Source organism: Mustela putorius, unplaced genomic scaffold (assembly GCF_011764305.1).
Source record: "Mustela putorius furo isolate JIRA1106 unplaced genomic scaffold, ASM1176430v1.1 tig00537284_pilon_pilon_pilon, whole genome shotgun sequence".
NCBI classification, from domain to species: domain Eukaryota; kingdom Metazoa; phylum Chordata; class Mammalia; order Carnivora; family Mustelidae; genus Mustela; species Mustela putorius.
Genome location: NW_025422422.1, coordinates 2458349 through 2466756, shown reverse-complemented (window position 1 = coordinate 2466756; position 8408 = coordinate 2458349).

The window sequence follows — 8408 nt, the reverse complement described above, 5'->3', positions numbered from 1 at the left end:
CAGCAGCCAAGAGCCTGGGCCCCGCGCCGAGGCGGCCAATTTAAAGGTCCCGCCGCCCCGCGCCCCGCCCACCCGTGGCCCCGCCCCCGCGCCCCGCCCACCGCTGGAGCGCGGGTGGAGCCGCCGGGCTCCGCGCCCGGGACCCGCGGGATCCTGTCCGCGCATTCCGGCGGCAGAAACGGAATGTCTGGGGCAGGCCGGCGGCGGCGCGGTGCCCGAAGTCCGGCGCGCGGAGGCCCCCGCCGGGTCTCGTCTGGGTGGGCAAGGCCGGGCGCCTCCTGGCCGCGCTCCGCCTCTCCCGGGACTTGCGCTCAGGCCTGCGAACCCGCGGCCCAGTCCGCCCGCCCTGCGCTCTCCCGCTGCCCCAGCAGGCCTGACCCCCGGCCCCAGCCGAGGGGGCCCCGGGCTCTGTCTTCCCGCTCCCGGCAGCGGTGCCTGCGGCGAGGTTTCATCTCGCTCCTCACACTGCATTCCTTTCCCCAGCCAAGTCACCCCAGTTTTGCTGTGGGCTCTCGGTAAAAGAGAAAGAAGCCTCACAGATTCTGGCAGCATGAATAGGAACGCTTTCATCCCAGCTTCAAACATCCATAAACATTTGAACTTATATTACCAGGAATAGAAAGTCAAACATACATTCCCCAGAGAACCCCCTGGCAGCTGGGAGGCCCGCCTGTACCAACAGAGGCTTCGAAGGCGCGCCCGAGACCCCAGGTCCTCTCCGGAAGAGGGATGGTGGCAGCAACCGGGCTGGGGCCCCTGAGGGGACCCTCGGAGAACTGTCTACTGGGAGAAAAGCATAAATGGTCTCAGGGAACAGACTGTCTCCTCCTGAGCAAAGCAGGAAGGCTTCTAGAAACAGGTGAGGTTTGAGCTGGGTCCTAAAACCTGACAACGCAGGCGAGTTCCAACAGATCGAACCTGGTCTCCCTGCTTCCGGACTGGGAGTCCTCTAAAACCCACACTCCACGCAGTAACCTTAAAAATCACTTCCTTGCAACTTTGCTTCCAGTAAAATCCACATTCCTTTTCAGGGCCAACAAGGCTCCTGGAGATTCCATCCCACCTCCCTCTGCAGCACTGACCAACATCCAGACCTGTATTCCTGCTCTCCATGCCTCAACCATGCCAGCCTTGCCTTCTCCGTGTCCTGGAGGACACCGAGCTTGTCATCAGTTTCATGTCTTCCTCAGAGCAGCCTTCCGGGAGGCCAGATCTTAATCAGTTTTTCAAGCTTATTTTTACCACGACCCATGATAACAACTACATTTTACATTATGAGCCAGCAGCTACATAAATAGGTAACACATATACCCACAAAACAATACTAACACTTAACCGCATTTGATGCTCTTCTATTCACCCCCATTTTCTGTTTCATTTGTTTTTAATGTGATCACGAGCACATGAGTTTGTGGTTCACTAATGTTTCCCAGTGAGCAGTTTAAAAAATTGGGTTTTAAATAGATTCTTTCCTACTGTCTCTGCCTTCTGATCTATTATAGCATCCTGTGTGTTTCATTTGGGGGACTTCCTTAGTTTGTAATTATTCCATTTATATTCCATTTATTTATGTTTATATCCCTCCCACCAGACTGCAGGCTCCAGAAGGGCAGAGCTAGTGCCTGCACGGCATGCGTCTGTACGCATGCAGGTCTGCAGTGGGACTGAAAATTTAGGAAAGGAAAGATCATAGAGCAGGGCTGGAATTTAACTCTGTCTTGGCAGGACAGTAACAGGCATAAGAGACTGTGAGAAAAGAAATGACCTGGCATCACTTTCTCCAAGAGCCCAAGGATGCTGAGGAAATGGCTTTGCTCAGTTTCACTTCACTGCCTGACAACAGATGGCGCTAGGCTGGACCCTGGCTCAAGAGACAGTCCTTTCCACTGGCCTCCTCTAGTGGGGAGTTGGTCCTTCTCTACCACCCGGCTCCTTCTCTGAAGAAAATTCCAGGGGGCAAGCAACAGAAAGTGTAATAGTCTGTTTCAGCACATTTGCATGTAGGCATATGTAAAGAGTAAAACTGTTTAGGCTAAGGAAATAATTGTAGGTAGTTTTCCCTAAAAATTCATTATACTACTTTGTTTTTATAATTCTTTTTTTTAAAGATTTTATTTATTTATCAGAGAGAGGGGGGGAGAGAGCGAGCACAGGTAGACAGAATGGCAGGCAGAGGCAGAGGGAGAAGCAGGCTCCCTGCCGAGCAAGGAGCCCGATGTGAGACTCGATCCCAGGACGCTGGGATCATGACCTGAGCCGAAGGTAGCTGCTTAACCAACTGAGCCACCCAGGCGACCCTGTTTTTATAATTCTTAAAAACAAACAAACAAACAAACAAAAAGTACATCTTTACTGATCAGCTCTGGCTAGGTTGGGCTGTGGTAATAATGATCCTAAAATCTCAGGGGCTCCTAACAAGAAAAATGTATTTCTTGCTCTGTTCTGTGTCCTTCCTAGGGTGGCTACAATTCTTCCCCACCTCATCTTCATTCTGGAACCTAGACAAGGGGCAGACCCAATCTGAGACATGGTGGTCTTGTGCCAAAGGAAGTAAATGAAAGATGAAAGATCCACATGACAGATCTTACCATTTCTGCAAGGAAGCGGCCTTCCTCAAAACCACTCACATGTGATTGGCCAAAGCAAGCCAGGTCCGAGGGCGGGGCGTAGAAGGCTTTTACAGCAAATTGCTGCAAACCATAATACAACTTAGCACAATTTATTTATACACCTTTTATAATGGGATGAATGGGTGCGCTCTGAGGTCTCCTCTCTAGATTCAGTAAGAATCTTTGGTCTCTGAATCCTGATCGGCTTTTCAGAGGCCCCTCCCTCTGGGCCATGTAATTCCAACTTTTTTTTTCTTTCCTTTTTTAGAATTTATTTTTAAGTACTTGCTACCCTCAAGGTGGGGCTCAAAACCACAGCCCCGAGATCAAGAGCCATATGTTCCCCAGACTGATCCAGCTAGGCGCCTTTAATCCTGACCACTAACAGCTTTCCAGCTGCACAGGTGGGAGAGCCTCAGTGCACTGTTTTTTGTTCCTGCTGCTTGGCCTCCCATGATAGAGGAGCTGCATTAGCCTTCAGCGCAGACCCACTAGGAAGTGTCCGTGGAAGCCCCTTCTGGCCGGTAGTCACCCCCCAAAGCCATGCCCACTCTTACCTCCTGGTTGTGGGGTGCTGCCCAGCTCCAAAAGTCTCCCAGGACACATGCAAGGCCATGGTGTCGGTTGGATTCCAAGAGCTATTTTCTCACATCCTGGACTTACTGATTCATAACCAAAACACCTAGTTGTGCTAATTTATAGAAACTCCCAGATTCAGTTCTGACTCCTCATGCCAGATCTGCCTATTGCGCAGATCTGAATGCCAAGGTTCTGCCACCTGAGTCTGAGAATCATTCAGGGGGCTTATTACAAGGCAGCTGCCTGATACTCGGGAATTAAAAGGCAGGTACCCAGATACTCTCATGCAGATGCTTTGGGACTGGGCCTAGGAACCTGCACTCAGCAATCTCTCTAGGCAGCTGACACTTGAGAGCATTTGCAATGTCTGGGTTCTGATGGTCTCGACAACAGGCCCCGGGGCAGGATCCAATGCAAGGGCAGCTGCAAGGAAGTGGTCACCCAACACAGAAGGCCTTTGAGGGACTGCCTGTGTGGTCAGAAGACAACTTGGGCCGGGGACGACTCTCTCTCCTCCGTCACACTTCTCAAGAGCAGTCACTAACACTCAGATCATCAAATCCAAAGGCTTCCTCAGAGAGTTCAGGCAGCTCCCCTGTTGGAAGGGCTGGGGTGCAATCCTGATTCTACCCGAATTGTCTATTTCCTTTACACTTGTTTCCCTGCTTCCCATATTCCACACAGTCTAGAAACCCGTAAGATTTTCTCTAGGTCAGCTTTTAAAAAATTGTAATCGATTTTTTTTTTCTTAACCGTATAAGTAATGCAACTTCCTGTGGAGTTCAGAAAATGTAGACCAGCAAAAATAAGAAAATAAAGACCATCTGTAACACTACCATCCAAAGATAAGCTATGTGGTATTATCTTTTTTTCTCTGCTTGTATATTCATATATTTCTATTAAAAATGAGATCACACTGTATATTATGACCTTATTACTTGCTTTTTGTACTTAATGTATAGTGAACATTTTTATAGTCTTCTAATACATCTTTTTTTTTTAATTTTTATTTATTTATTTGACACAGAGAGAGAGAGAGAGATCACAAGCAGACAGAGAGGCAGGCAGAGAGAGAGGAGGAAGCAGGCTCCCCACTGAGCGGAGAGCCCGATGTGGGGCTCGATCCCAGTACCCTGGGATCATGACCTGAGCCGAAGGCAGAGGCTTAACCTACTGAGCCACCCAGGCGCCCCCTAATACATCATTTTTAATGGTTATATTGTATTCCATCATATATTCTATTCATTGATACAATTCTCCATTGTGGGACATTTAGTTTCTACTTGTTTTTAATGATAAACTGTGCTTCAATGAATCTGCTTTTGTGAATGATTATGAACTATTATTCTTTCTTGCTAGAAGTGGAATGTCTCGGGGACTAGGCCTTCTTGAGCCCCTGCGTACCATCATATAAGGAATTCCACTGAGTGTGGTTTCAGCCGCCACCTCTCTAGTGCTAATTCCCTAGTCCGTCAGAGCCTCTTGTCCGAGTCGCACTCCTGGGCAACACACTTACACTGGTAACTCTGGCTGTTGTACTCGCTCTTCAAAGGTGACAAAACCCCCTCAGGTTCAACCATATCCAAGAATGAACTCAACATCTTCCTCTTCTTCTTTTTGTTTTTTTAATATTTTAAGTCATCTCTACACCCAAAGAGGAACTCAGACTCACAACCCTGAGATGAAGAGTTTGCACGCTCCACTGAGCCAGCCAAGTGCCCCTCCACATCTTCCCCTGTAACGAACTCCCTTTCATGCATTTCTAGCGCTCTCCCAGCCACACGGGCAGGAATCTTGCTGTCCTCTTTCCACTCTCGGTCCCCTTGTATTAAGGTTATCAAGCCTTCTACCCGCATCTCCAATTCTGTCAAATCCTCAAAGTGTATCTCAAATCTCTTCACTACAAGAAGCTTATCCTGATCTTTCCGGCTCCATGCAATTCCCAAAGGAGAGGGAGGGGAAGCCAGAACTATGTGAAGAAATAATGGCTGAAAAACATTTGAAACTTGAAACTGATCAACCCAATGAACCTCTAGCACGAGAAACACACGCACAAAACCTTACAATATTTGTGTCATTATACCTCAAAAAAAAAAAAAAAGAAACCAAGGAATATATTAAAATATGTTGTGACAGAGCAGTGCAGGGACAGAGCCAAACTTTTCATCACTGAAAGTTAAAAAAAAATGAAGTTAATGATGATGGAAAATTTCTCCTTTGAAACAATGTGTACGAGAAAATGGTGGAGCAGTATCTTCAAAGTACTGAATAAAAACTGAGAGAAACAAAACAAATAAACAAAACCCTGACTACCTAGAATTCTATACCCAGGGATGAACCGTTTGGTAACAAAGGTAAAATAAAGACACTGTCAGACATACAAAGGAATTCATGGGTAGCAAAACCACACTACAAAGAAAAAAAGAAAGTTAAAGGGAGTTCTCTGGCAGAAGAAAAATAATACCAGGTGGAAATGTGGATCTACAAAGAATAAAAAACACCCGAAATAGTAACTAAATGGATAATATATGTAATTTTAAAAATTAGCCTCCTCTTTAGAAGGTAATTAACTGTTTAAGGAAAATTAAGTTATCAGAAAGTCAACACAAGAAGTAACCTAGTCAGCCATTCATTTGCAAACGAATTATTTATTGTCATTCTACTGGTAGGAGGGCAAAGGAATATTAATCAGGTTTCCTGATGCGTGGTCCAGATTTTAAGCTACCTCACTGAATGACAGGTAAACACCTCTTTCTAACAGACCAGAAACCATTAGTCTTTTTCTGGTTTCCAGGTCAAACACTCTTTCCCTTTCCAGTCCCTCCTCTCCCCATTCCTTGCTCACACACCCTGCGATAATATTTACAGTGGTTGGTAGTTGCCAACTCTCCCATGTCTGTTACCTCACTTGATCCTAAAAACAACTCCCAGATGTGTGTGGGTAAGGGGTTTGCATCTTCATGATTTCGCAAATGCAGAAACTCAACCTCAGACTGGAGTTAAACTCCCCAGCAGGAGGGGTTAATAGTATGAAGTGAGGACTGAAATTTCCATCTTCTGACTCTAGACTGCATGCTCATTCCCCATACTGCCTCTCTCATGGGCCTGAATTCCATGTTGTCTGGCACACATCTTATTTCTAATTTATCTTCTTATACCTGACGTCATGACTTTTATAGGAACAAAAAGCAACCTCAGAAAAGCAAAGGTATTACTTGGCTTGGGCTTATTTGTAACATGTTCCTTCTCTGAGAGTAAAAGTCCTGAAAAGGGCACATTTGCTTTTTGTACTTAAGGTACAAATTACCTGCCGCCAGGGACATCGGAACAATTAGAATAAAGTTCACGATGACTGTGAACAAATTAGTCACAGGCTAGAAAACAGGGATTAGTCCATCACCAAACAGAAGAAAATGTGCAGTTTATCAATGGAAATTCTCTTGGTTTTGTATTGCAAGTACCTTTAAATGTAGACTGGTATACCCAACATTTAGATCATATCCAATTCATATTGAAAATAGTCTATAAGCAAAAAAAAATGTCTATTAGCTGTGTAAAGTTTGTGGAGACAAAGTTTTTCATTCAGTAAACACTTACACCCTTTTTTTCCCTCCCAACTTTGTGTGGGCCACTGTGCCAAGTGTAGTAGATGGAAAAAAGAGTAAGGTCTCCTCTCTAAGTTGTTCACTAACAGAGACACAGACACAACAACACATGAGCTGTAATGGAGGGATGTCCCAGGTGCCAGGAGAGGAAAGGAAGCAGGCCGACTCAACAAATCATTCTTCAAATTCCTTGGTAGCCCATTTGCTAAACAAGAAAAGGGAAAAAAGGCCAATTTAAAAGAGTTTACTTAATTTGCCAAAACTTTTAAAGTAATATTTTAAAATCTCCCAACAACATATGTAGATGTATTCTTTGAGGACAAGCTGTCAGTCTGCAGTTGTGCTAAGCACTGTACACACTGCCTTCTCTTAGGAAGTCATATGGTGTTCACTAAAGCTCACGGAGGATAATAAAGTTGCCCAGACTCACAGCAAATCCGTGGCAGAACTCAAGTTTAAAACCAAGATTGTCTGAATCCAGTATCTAACAAATCTTCTATACGACTGCTTTATAAAACCTACTGATTTTTTGTATGTGCTAGGCACTGCTCTAGATTTTGCCCATGAATTATATCATTTATTATTTACAGTTCTGTGAGTTAGCGGTCTTTCTCTACATGAGAAAACAGATTCAGAGAAGTTATTCGAGTCCTTTTAAGACTCATCTGTTTGGAATTCTCCAGTAGGTTTCCCTTCTACTGAGACAATCATCATAATGACCTACAGTGGCCAACCCAATGCCTCCCCAAGTTCATGGCCCACTGCCCTTGGCTCTCCTTTCCACTCCCCTCATTCAAGCTGGCTATTCTTTGAACACACCAAGTGCACTCCTGCAGGTCCTTCTGCCCAAGACCACCTTCCTCCTTCAGGTTTCACTCACATGTCACCTATTCCAAGAGCGGCCTTTCCTGACATCTTTTGAAATTTTATCCACCCATCCCCCTTTCTTGTTTCCTTTTCTCCATAGCGCTATTACTAATTTACTATGTTGTTTTAAATCATCTGTCTCTCCCCACTAAGAGGAGACCGGGTAACTTTGTGGGTTTTTGTTTTGTTTTGTTTTTTACTGTTTTGCCCATCACTATGTCTCTTGCACTTGGAACAAAGTACAGGCTCAAAATATAAATACGGGTTAAGCTTTTGCCCAGGATTAGAGTGTGAGCTGGATTCTGAACCCAATCAGATAATCCCTAAGATCATCCTCTTTCCATCACATCAAATGTACTAATGATGCCAGAGAAAAGGCATGCTCCGGAGAGCTCAATTCTGGAAACAAGGGCTTCACAGGGCTCAAGTTTTGTTTGATAGGCCTCAGAAACACCTGGAACTTTATGGAGCTTTTATAGCTAGCCACATTCATATAAGTAAATGTTGAGAAAGTGAAGCAAGGCCAAAACCGGAGCACAGAGTGAACAAAAGCAGATGGAGATGAAAAAGCTACAAAAGGAAACTGAACAGATGACAAAGAATGGCAAAGCTCAGTGAAAAGTTGTGAAAACCAAGAGGTTGCACAGGCAACGATGTTGGATGATAAAAGCAGAAACAGGTTAGAAAGTGTAACAGCGGGGTACCTGGGTGGCTTAGTTGAGCATCTGGCTCTTGATTTCAGCTCAGG